Source organism: Panulirus ornatus, chromosome 59 (assembly GCF_036320965.1).
Source record: "Panulirus ornatus isolate Po-2019 chromosome 59, ASM3632096v1, whole genome shotgun sequence".
NCBI lineage: Eukaryota > Metazoa > Arthropoda > Malacostraca > Decapoda > Palinuridae > Panulirus > Panulirus ornatus.
The window spans coordinates 15,901,487-15,914,551 of record NC_092282.1 but is presented as its reverse complement, the minus strand read 5'-3'; the positions used below and the strand labels follow the sequence as shown (position 1 = coordinate 15,914,551).

Sequence of the window (13,065 nt, the reverse complement as noted above, 5' to 3'; positions counted from 1 at the left end):
ACTTCAACCCTGTTGGCAAACTGGAAAGATTTCACTGAGCGGGCAGTGCAGTAATTACAGTACAGTTATGCTTTCACATAACAATGATAATCACCTTATAACAAAATACGTCCATGTAATTTCTGAAATGTTTATTCTAATCCCGTGGATGTCTTCAGCATATAAACTTTTATTGCAGCTACAACAATTGTCTTCATGCAGATGTTTATGTCTTTAACATACCATTATACACTGACTATAGGAGATATAATAACAGATGGAATTAGTGAATATAAAGTGTATTACAACCGACAATAAATCCTATGTAAGGGTTAAAGGGGAGGGTGGAGGCAGGGTAATGTGGAGTGGAGGGAAGAGGGGTAGTGTGTCCAGCCTAGCCCGTCTCGCCTCTTCAATCCCATTTTGTTTCCCACGGTCTGTCAAAAAAAAAAAAAAAAAAAAAAAAAAAAATAATAATAATAATAATAATAATAATAATAATAATACGGACGAACTTCTTTCTTTTTCAATTCTTATTTCGTACTTAGTAACCTCGCTGGCCGGACTCCAGCTTTCCTAAAGAGCTGCATCTGGTTTACAGGCCGCCTTACTGCATCTGGGGAATCGGCTCAGTCTTGTACTACGGAATTTCAACATTTTCTTTTAATCATACATCCCCCCCCCCCCCCCCAACACACACACACACACATACACAAATCCATCTGCGGAAATATGGTTCTGTATATAATCATCAATATCTGTATAGTGCATTTTATGAAACAAAATATGCCACAAGCAAACCCAGAGGATACACATTACAGAATACGTTAGTAAGAAATCACATCTATATTCCGACGATATAACCACATGTGAAAGTAATATAAATATTCATATATATATATATATATCTTTCTTTCAAACTATTCGCCATTTCCCGCATTAGCAAGGTAGCGTTAAGAACAGAGGGCTGGGCCTCTGAGGGAATATCCTCACCTGGCCCCCTTCTCTGTTCCTTCTTTTGGAAAAAAAAAAATATATATATATATATATAAATATATAAATAAATAAATATTTCCTTTATCATACTTTTTTTTTTTCAATTTTTCGAAAGAAGGGACAGAGAAGGGGGCCAGGTGAGGATATTCCCTCAAAGGTCCAGTCCTCTGTTCTTAACGCAACCTCGCTAATGCGGGAGATGGCGAATAGTATGAAAGAAAAAAAAGATATATATATATATATATATATATATATATATATATATATATATATATATATATATATAAATCAGTTAAAGCCATTTATCATGCATGTATACCAGTTTATCTTTTGAAACTGGCTTATGTCGACTTGTATCTCGCCATTTTCCTTCGGTTAATCCGACGGACCAAAACCAATCCCACCTCTAATTTGCGGTTCACGTGATTCCATAAGGCATTAAATATTGTTTATACATAATGAAATTTTACATTCATTTTTGTCTGAAACTCTTCCGCACACGATCTTGCAACACCACCACAACCGGTACTTGAAGACACTTTCAAAATCTACTCGACCTCTGGTAACGCTTATCTGTAACGAGTTCTCGCTACACAGAGAAAAAGGGATTATTTATATAACAAGCGACCGTGGGACGCCGCATGCTCAACTGTATTTTTTTTCTGTCGTATTATGTGGCAGACGCAAACAATATCACACGAAGAAGCACTTCGACAAACCAGAAGCACTTCGACAAACCATCCCTTTCAAATCTTCGTCATATGCCTTGTAAGTTCACTGAGTATATAAAATACACAAGGGTAATACTGATTCCATAGTTACTGAAGGTAAGCTGCATCAACAAATACTAAATATAACTCATAATCTGGAAACAGCAACGACTGGAAAAATAAATATAATGGCGCTAATAAATGTGGGTTACTATGAGCAGAACTGCTGGTCATTCATGGTAAGTGACCCTCGCTGCCCCACCACACCCTGGCCTCTAAGACTGCTAACAGCGTGTGTAATTACATACAGTTGCCTAACAAAATATTGCCTTCCTTAAACAGCTACAAATTTCATTACAGTTTTACCTGATGTATCACGTGACAGTAAATCAAGCTATAAAATTATCCACGTTCTACTTGTACCATTTACGTCATAAGCAACATTAAAGAGACAACATTTGAGATTTCCAACACCTAACTGTCAAACAATTACACAGACCATGAACAAGCTCCTTCCTTCTCAGTCTCCCTGTATCTCTTAACCATTGACATCTCTCACTCTCATCACAGATACTGAAACTCAGGAATCAAAACAAGAAGGGAACCAGAACGCGCTAGGTTCGCTCTCATTGTCCCCTGGATAATGGGAAATGTTTAGATGGTGTGGCTGTGCGTGTACATTACTGCCGGACATGGGCACACTCGGGTCGTAGCGTGCGGCTGCCCTGGTTGCTCAGCTGTAATAACTCATGTATAATCTCATAAGAACAGGCCAGCGGCAGACGCTGCTGGGAAGGGTGCGTCACACCATGTCCGGGAAGTCGTCGGTACTAACAGGTAATAAACTCTACGATACACAGTTAAATCCTCAATGTTCAGGCAAGTTATCTGTTCGCGTGTTACAGTTTCCGGCATAATCACCAATCGCTGGCCGACACCCACGCATACCAAGAGACAGACAGACTCCGGAGACAAATGATACACAAGCCAACACTCTGTGAAACTGAGGAACGAGACAGGCATTTCCTAGTTTCCTTTCCTGCTGGTGGGCAAAACTGTCGTGGGTAAGAACATGGTATAGCGGGGGTGGTGAGAGGGATGGAGCAACACGAGTGGTTTCAGGCAGCAGCACTGCACAAGAGGCCTGCACCACACACACACACACCTGTGGCGCTCGGGCTGGCCACAGGTGGCGTTCGACTTATTACACAACCATATCTTCATGTGAGCTCTACGTTCATCTATGGGTCTGTGGCTTAGGCACTAACTCTGATGAATCGACTCGAACACACAGGTTCATTAAAAGGCCTGCATGAGCTATACTCGAGTGACCAGTGGGATGTAGTGATCAGCATAACCAGTCCTAACACCAGCCTTTCGTCCAACAGCACCCAAATGTAAGGATCTGTCCTGCGGGCCCCCCGTAACCCCTAGCGTGCACCAACAATTACGTCTGCGCAGCCGTATACCGCAGAACCCCAGGTCATGACGTGACACTGGCCGCTCACTGCACCGCTCTCTCTGTCCATCCTGCTTTTCAACACTTAAAATCTACACAAATTACTTCCTTCATCAGCTTTTACCCCTAAGTACGTGCACCACTGCACGTCTATGTTCTAAAAGCTCCACGGCGGCGAGGTACAACTTAGACGTTACAATCACCAGAAAAAAAAAAAAAAATGCCTGAACACAAGCGAGGGAGGGATGGATGCGTTCATTATTTACAGAATCGTGTCAGTACTTCAACGTTACACACGTTCACGTTATGTTCCCCATAACCACTGCTATCGTATGTGAGACACAAAACCTAGTACAGAGAGCACGATCATTAAACAGCGAGCAGCGTAACTATCTTGTGTACATAACTTTTACTCTATACGGTGTGCGCTGTTGCATACGATGGTTGCTTGACGACATGTGCAGCCAGAACGTACGAGTGATGGAAAATATGAGCGCATTTTGCGATCGCAGCCCCGGATATAAGATCAAAATGACGTTATAAAGCTCGTGTAATTATTAAAGAAACAACGCAGCCACTGAATGTCCCATTGATAACATAATCTGGAAAGAATGTCGTACATTAAGACATAAACGAGCCTGAAATGCTGTCACAACAGGATGTGAGTCTGCTTACGAAGTGGGTACAATTCGCTGATCCATTGTCCTACACGATTTTTTCATCAAAAGCTATTCTCGGAATGATCACACACACACACACACACACACACACACACACACACGGCTTTTACGGTAACAAGAAACTGAAGGCTTATTGCTTCACAATGAGGATGTAAAAAGATCAAATGTTATGGAAAATTACGTTACATATTCTCTATCCCTGGGAATAGGGGAGAAAGAACACTTCCCACGTATTCCCTGCATGTCGTAGAAGGCGACTAAAAGGGAAGGGAGCGGGGGGGGGGGGTGGAAATCCTCCCCTCTCGTTTTTTTTTTAATTCTCCAAAAGAAGGGACAGAGAAGGGGGCCAGGTGAGGATATTCCCTCAAAGGCCCAGTCCTCTGTTCTTAACGCTACCTCGCTAATGCGGGAGATGGCGAATAGTATGAAAGAAATATTCTCTAGAAAAAGCGTCTCAAGTGATAATGCGACCCATTGCCACTCTTCCCTATGAACCTTCTGTCATCTCAGGGGAAGAAATGGAGGCAAAAGCCATAGGATATTTCTACCGGAATAACTGTGAATCAAGAACATCATCGTGTGGTCCAAACTATCATAATCACGATTCACAAACGATGCAGCAATGACAGCTACTGTCTCGCGTCATGGCCGCCGTCTGATAGTCGCTGACAGTGCAAACATCTGTGAATATCGCTAATAATGTTTCAGGTCCTAATCTATGACCTTTGGTAATTTGAGGGCTAAGGTGACAGACGGCTCCTTCATTGGTGTACGCTAATAACCATGTGCCATACCCTCTCTTCTGTCCACTGCTCCAGTCGTTACAACACTCATCAAGGCCAGGGTTTACAGAAAAAAAAAGACAATAAGAACGAAAAGTAGAAAAATAATCTACGAGTTCTGTAGAAAGTCGAATCCAATATGTCTTCCAGGAAAGGGCCGGCCGTTTCTAACTGTTTGGGAAGACATCCGAAGCCTAGCTGTGCTCGGTGCGATAACACATTACAATGACCGTTATGAACCTATTTTTTTCTTCTAGAACAACAGAATTTTGTGGAATTCTTTTCCCTCTCTTGTCTGTTCCTCTTTCTATAACCGTTCTAGCTATAAGGGTCAGGTCTACATATACCTAGGAAGCTCCCATTCTCTTTACTGATATTCTTGTACTCATTACCTTTCCTTTAATCCCAGAAGGTCAATGTGAGGCATGTTAGTTGTGTAAAATAATTTTTTTTCCGTTTCCACCTCCATACCACGGATTAAGAAAAAACTGGAAAAAAAAAAACGCTCCTCGTCAACGCGCTCTCCCTCCCTCTCTCAAACACACACACACACACACACACACACACACACACACACACACGTCTCTTGTGTCTCCCCTGATGATGTGATTATCACACGAAAGTGCACTTGGGAACTTAAGTGTTTCAATATATATATATATATATATATATATATATATATATATATATATATATATATATTTTTTTTTTATACTTTGTCGCTGTCTCCCGCGTTTGCGAGGTAGCGCAAGGAAACAGACGAAAGAAATGGTCCAACCCCCCCCCCCATACACATGTATATACATACGTCCACGCACGCAAATATACATACCTACACAGCTTTCCATGGTTTACCCCAGACGCTTCACATGCCTTGATTCAATCCACTGACAGCACGTCAACCCCGGTATACCACATCGATCCAATTCACTCTATTCCTTGCCCTCCTTTCACCCTCCTGCATGTTCAGGCCCCGATCACACAAAATCTTTTTCACTCCATCTTTCCACCTCCAATTTGGTCTCCCTCTTCTCCTCGTTCCCTCCACCTCCGACACATATATCCTCTTGGTCAATCTTTCCTCACTCATTCTCTCCATGTGCCCAAACCACTTCAAAACACCCTCTTCTGCTCTCTCAACCACGCTCTTTTTATTTCCACACATCTCTCTTACCCTTACGTTACTCACTCGATCAAACCACCTCACACCAAACATTGTCCTCAAACATCTCATTTCCAGCACATCCATCCTCCTGCGCACAACTCTATCCATAGCCCACGCCTCGCAACCATACAACATTGTTGGAACCACTATTCCTTCAAACATACCCATTTTTGCTTTCCGAGATAATGTTCTCGACTTCCACACATTCTTCAAGGCCCCCAGAATTTTCGCCCCCTCCCCCACCCTATGATCCACTTCCGCTTCCATGGTTCCATCCGCTGCCAGATCCACTCCCAGATATCTAAAACACTTCACTTCCTCCAGTTTTTCTCCATTCAAACTCACCTCCCAATTGACTTGACCCTCAACCCTACTGTACCTAATAACCTTGCTCTTATTCACATTTACTCTTAACTTTCTTCTTCCACACACTTTACCAAACTCAGTCACCAGCTTCTGCAGTTTCTCACATGAATCAGCCACCAGCGCTGTATCATCAGCGAACAACAACTGACTCACTTCCCAAGCTCTCTCATCCCCAACAGACTTCATACTTGCCCCTCTTTCCAAAACTCTTGCATTTACCTCCCTAACAACCCCATCCATAAACAAATTAAACAACCATGGAGACATCACACACCCCTGCCGCAAACCTACATTCACTGAGAACCAATCACTTTCCTCTCTTCCTACACGTACACATGCCTTACATCCTAATATATATATATATATATTAGGTACAGTAGGGTTGAGGGTCAAGTCAATTGGGAGGTAAGTTTGTATGGAGAAAAACTGGAGGAAGTAAAGTGTTTTAGATATCTGGGAGTGGATCTGGCAGCGGATGGAACCATGGAAGCGGAAGTGGATCATAGGGTGGGGGAGGGGGCGAAAATTCTGGGAGCCTTGAAGAATGTGTGGAAGTCGAGAACATTATCTCGGAAAGCAAAAATGGGTATGTTTGAAGAAATAGTGGTTCCAACAATGTTGTATGGTTGCGAGGCGTGGGCTATGGATAGCGTTGTGCGCAGGAGGATGGATGTGCTGGAAATGAGATGTTTGAGGACAATGTGTGGTGTGAGGTGGTTTGATCGAGTAAGTAACGTAAGGGTAAGAGAGATGTGTGGAAATAAAAAGAGCGTGGTTGAGAGAGCAGAAGAGGGTGTTTTGAAATGGTTTGGGCACATGGAGAGAATGAGTGAGGAAAGATTGACCAAGAGGATATATGTGTCGGAGGTGGAGGGAACGAGGAGAAGTGGGAGACCAAATTGGAGGTGGAAAGATGGAGTGAAAAAGATTTTGAGTGATCGGGGCCTGAACATGCAGGAGGGTGAAAGGCGGGCAAGGAATAGAGTGAATTGGATCGATGTGGTATACCGGGGTTGACGTGCTGTCAGTGGATTGAATCAGGGCATGTGAAGCGTCTGGGGTAAACCATGGAAAGCTGTGTGGGGCCTGGATGTGGAAAGGGAGCTGTGGTTTCGGGCATTATTGCATGACAGCTAGAGACTGAGTGTGAACGAATGAGGCCTTTGTTGTCTTTTCCTAGCGCTACCCCGCACACATGAGGGGGGAGGGGGATGGTATTCCATGTGTGGCGAGGTGGCGATGGGAATGAATAAAGGCAGACAGTGTGAATTGTGTGCATGGGTATATATGTATGTGTCTGTGTGTGTATTTATATGTGTACATTGAGATGTATAGGTATGTATATTTGCGTGTGTGGACGTGTGTGTATATACATGTGTATGGGGGTGGGTTGGGCCATTCCTTTCGTCTGTTTCCTTGCGCTACCTCGCAAACGCGGGAGACAGCGACAAAGCAAAATAAATAAAAAAACAATATATATATATATATATATATATATATATATATATATATATATATATATATATATATATATATATATATATATGAGGCAAGGCCATGTTGTCACCTATCTTTCTATCTCTGTAAAATGACAAAAGCACTAGAGTCCGACAATACTTCATAGCTGCGCAAATGAAACACTTCCACACTATAAACCCAAGTATCCACAACGTTCGTGATTGACAACAAACTATCGTCCCCTTTTCTAATACGAGATGAAAAAGTGCAGGCGACGTTTGCTTTCCGAGAGGATCAGCTACGGCAATTTTACGACTGTCATGCTAATGTCACATGTAAACCGTATTGGAGAAAAAAATCGTCCAGTATTGGGTTAAATCTTGTCACACGTAAACCGTATTAGGAGAAAAAATCGGCCGGTATTGGGTTAAATCCTGTGAGGAAAACAGGTTCAGCCTGCAACACCATTACTGTTTGGTCCGACTCTGATCAGACATCACGACTCAGCCCGCAGCCGGTACAATTAACAAGTTTCTTTAAGTTTCGTTCCTAAACTTCACTGTCTATGCGTGTCACATTCTAGCTCCGCCACGGAACGCAATACCGGTATCCTAGACATAACTTTATAGATTCTGTTGAAAATGTGCAAATATATACAATCCTACGATCAATTGTGAATACTAATGTGCGTAGCCCAAGATGTCTGCACTGTCATGTGGCAAAAATGTTCGTCCACTTTTGGGGATCACGTACGTGCGATATCCTTGAGAATTGGCCTTTCTTATGTAATATCTACAAAGCTTAACGGGTTCGGTTTACACAATTAGGTAATAACAAGAACCTTCTAAACCTGACTCCTAGACATCACAAGGGGGGCTTTAAGATCCAAACTGAGAAGCACAGTTGAACAGGTTTATAGTGTTTAGTCTATAATAATTCCTGGGAATCTTTTCGTACCACTATCACTCATGAAACATCATGACTGAGGAAATATATATATATATATATATATATATATATATATATATATATATATATATATATATATATATATATATATATACAACTATTCGTATACAATTACTCGTATTTTCAATGTACACAAATGAAAAACTAGCGCCAGTTTATCTTCAACTGAGGAAATATATATATTTGCAAGAATACAACTACTCGTGTTTCCAATGTACACAAATGACTAACTGGCGCCAATTTACCTTCCTCAGACAAGAAAAACCGTTCGTATTCCACAGGAGTATCCTACCCCGTCTCTTGCACTAAACTGATACATCCAGGATACCATCTGTGGCGGCACGTGATATGTTCACATCAAAGCGAGCTGGCAAGGCGAGATCAAAAGCCTTTTAAAATTTGTTCAGCAAACCAGCAAATGATCTCGGTGGGGGAATGGAAACAAACCTACCAAACATTCCTATGTGGTTCGAAATATTTCTTATGTGGTTCGAAATATTTCCTCTTTCCCCTTATTTCGAAGATACGCCCATCAAACCTGATCTTAAGTGCATCAGTCTCCATAAATGAATACCGCGAGACCCCAGCCTAGTCAGGCTACTTTTTATGGCTCTGTACTTAATCATGGCCAATTATAAGGATGAAAGTATTGTTTACTTTAGTTGATCAATCGGTATGTCCAGTTTACATGGTATGGGTTCCTGGACGCCCCTTGAAAAACTGGACGAGGAGATAGGGTAAATCCGGCCATGGAAAGATTAATATTCTCAATTTATGAGAAGAAAAAGAAAGGCCTCTTTAAATCGCAATCAATTATCCAGGTTATGCTTCCTGAAGCCTTGAAAACACACTTAGGTTCGGCACAGAGAGAGAGAGAGAGAGGTTCATGTTGATAGTCCCAGCCAAGTGGATGACCCTGGACTGCAGCAGTCCCAGGCGTCCCCCACAACCCCGGCCCACAATCCTGATTCAGAGGTGTGACAGGTGTGAACGGGAGTCTTTTAACAATCATGAGAAGCTTAATCACCAGGGATTATTCAATTGGTGACTTTCTGTTGTTCAGGAAATGAGCGGTGACTGAACTGGTCTGTGACTGGCTTTCTAATGAGGTCGTGATTATGAATCGTATTGTGTTTACCTTATATGGTTTGGCAACCCACGACATAAAAGCAAGACTCGAGGAGAAAATGTCAACTACAATCCAGTCGTCAAACACTGGTCTATACTATGAAGAGAGTGGTCATCTAAATAATATAATTTCACAAGACAAAATGGCATCGAATATCCTTCTAACATATATACTAAACATGATTTCATGCGGTGGGCAGCAACTGTATCACGCCTGTATACTTCCCACGTCCAACATGTTCTGCTGACTAAACATGAGTGGGAGAGCCAGAGCCCGTGGTGTGTGAATGTTGTACATATTGATTGTGAAATGCCTGGCGTCAACCCTAACACACTCGGCCACTGTCGCTGACCCCAAAGCCTAGCTTGGGAATGCTGAAAATGTTTTATCTTTTTGCATGAAAAATTAGAATTCTGTTCCACTGTCCTTGCGACCTTAACGCAACCTTGAATTGCGAAAACATTACTAACAATAATCACCTACGAAGAATATTTTGGGTATAGAAGTCCTTTGTAAGTTGTATGCATGTCAGTTACTTTCAACATTTATGCGCCTCATAGACTGATGACTTTTGCTGCTACACATTTCTCAAGTTACTTCAGTAGTATAGGTATAGCACTCACCTTAAAGTACCAAATTATTCTCAACTCGAATTCACTCTGTCTCAACCAATTCAATACTGGCCTTGTTGACATAACAAACTTTCGTTCTCTTTTACACATCTTCGCTCAATGCGCCAATGTCCTCGTGATTCAGGCTTGTGCGCACTTTGGGAAAAATTCAAAACAAATATCACTCCTTACACTTCCTGTATCAGTGATCTTCGTTAAATGGCATTCACTGGCTAATGTAAGTTCCTTAATGCACACACGTATCCACAGCTGCACTGGCAAAAAAGAAAGAAAAACAAACACCTCGAGCATCTGAGCCCCCGTTTTCTGAATTCCACGGCTATCTTTGCCTCCCAATTACCTGCATGGAGAACCATACTTTGTTGTGGGAAAGCTGCATGTTGAAAATAAGGAGGTTTTATGTCAGTGTAACAAGATACTGTACGTTTACTTGACGTGATCTTCGTGCAATACCCTCCACATTGGCTTACCCTACTTTACGGTGATGTGGTTATGAGGTGTGTATAAATATCATATAATAGTCTGGTGTGTAATGAAATTTCATGAAATACAGTCTACGAGAAAATCCTTCGTGCATAACACACAATAAAATGGGATACAGAATACGTAAGAGGCATATTTACGCGTCACATGGCATCAGTAAGCGTTTCATTAAAACACTAACACGGAATATGCTCTGAACAGTATATTGAGTGAAACAACTCAAAAACACTAAGAAATGGATATAAGTATGTGAAGAGGAATCGCGTTTACAGATTCAGTTGGTTACTATACAAAAGAGATGAACCTGCGCGAAACGTTTTGAAAAACGTAGTCACTAGAAATCACGTGATATTTATTTGATCTTCAAAACAGCTTAGAAACTGGGCGGAAAGTTCTGCATATAGACCACCTGATGCAAAGCTGGCATCCATTTAGTGAGTATGATGGCGGACATTTATCGCAAAATGTCTGGGATAATTGACTTAAACGACCATTCAAGTTCGCATCATCGGAAAATTGCAGCAGCGAGATTCTGTCTACACTGGGGACCACTGTACAGCGGGGCCCACCTGCACGTCAAATGATATGACCCGAGTCTCAACTGACTCTGAATGTGATGACTGGTGCAGACATCATTCTACACAGGAGACTCCTTGTGCGAAAATAAAGTCCTGACATACTCATTTGCGTGCCCAGCACCTCTTCATGTCACATGCAATTTGTATCCATTGATAATCATGTGGTCTTTCTTTTTTCGAATGGCACAAAAATGAGGCATCACACACACACACACACCAGGAAGACACTTTTTTTTTGTTTTTGTTTTTAAACTACTCTCATACATCCCTTCACAGTAACCTTAATGTTACAGGATGACACAGAAACGACCCAAAACTGTACAGCACCCACCTGGTTCACATTCAAACCAGTGAAGGTAGTCCCACATCACCACCAAGTCCACCTTTTGCCAGCGTGACCCCAAGGTGAACAACGCTTCCTGACGTCACTGGTCTACCAATCACAAGGCGCCGTTCACCATCAGTGACCTCACTTCCCTCACAAAAGGCTTGAATTGATGAGAGGTGAATTGTTGAAAGAAAACCCTAAAAAAAAAAAAACAGTCGAAACGCATGTACAGAATATAAATATAAAAGTCATACGAGGAAAACTACGAGATGTCAAAGAATCCGCATACGTCAAACGGTACGGTTCCCAAACAAGCAAAACAATACGATAACTTCTGTCCGAGCGAAGATGGATTGCTCCCTCGAAACAGCAAAGTAGTGGTCGCTATTCTTAGAAGCGAGGATAATCCACCTTAAATGAGGGAACTCCAGAGGAGAGTCAGACGATTAACCCACACCAGTGCTGAGTACGAGGAGGTCACGGCATTAGCGCTGCGCGACACACTGTGGTCAGCATCACACAATCTGGGGTTTTACGGCAGGGGTGTGGGAGGGAGGCAAGCACTAGACTAAAAACCTCCATTAAGGCGGGAGTGGGGTAGGTAGGGAGGCAGGTACTAGCACTACAAAGGCGGGGGTGGGTCAGGGTGGTTGGTACTAGCTTAAAAACATCCAAAGCGAGTACTCGCTAAAAAACATCATGGCAGGGATGGAGGAGGGAAGCAGGTACTAACCAATGAACAACCAAAGCAGATACCTGCACTATAAACATACACATCACCTGTCAATACATAGCACAATCCTTCATGTCAGGCAGAATGACAGATGATACGTCTGATTCTCATTATGGTACGAAGTTTACGACAAAATTTCTCCCCTAATGTAAAACTTGTCACTGAAATAAGCTTTATCAGTTTCATGTCTTATAAATCGTATAGTGCAATACTGCTTACTGGTTATTCTTGTCATGATTTATCAACTTCCTATAAAAACAACTATTTCGATATCACTCGCATTATATTCAGGAGCAAATCTAATTGGTAATCCTACTTGACAGAAAATAAGTAAAAACTGTCATACTGATCATTTTGTTTTACTGAACACGATCGGCTGGGCACATCACAAAATCCTATAATCTTTGCTCCTATAACATTAGAGAGAACCGTAAATTACCCCTGACCACAAAAAGGGGTCAGTACTCTTCCTTAATCCCTTGACAGCAAAACTGATTTCAAAGGATTATGTGAAATCTTTAGAAACTAACAATAAACGTAGGATTATTCGATACCTAAATGACTATGAGGTATACGTACAACATGGTTCAAGCATCTCGCTGCCTATCCTATGGGAAC

General features: G+C 42.0%; 1 protein-coding gene across 2 annotated transcripts in view; it reads right to left on the bottom strand.

Annotated features, from left to right (window-relative positions):
* Positions 1 to 13,065, bottom strand: part of LOC139767132 (extracellular signal-regulated kinase 2-like) — a 288,409-nt gene that overhangs the window by 240,118 nt on the left and 35,226 nt on the right. The gene's annotated exons all lie outside the window — the stretch shown is intronic.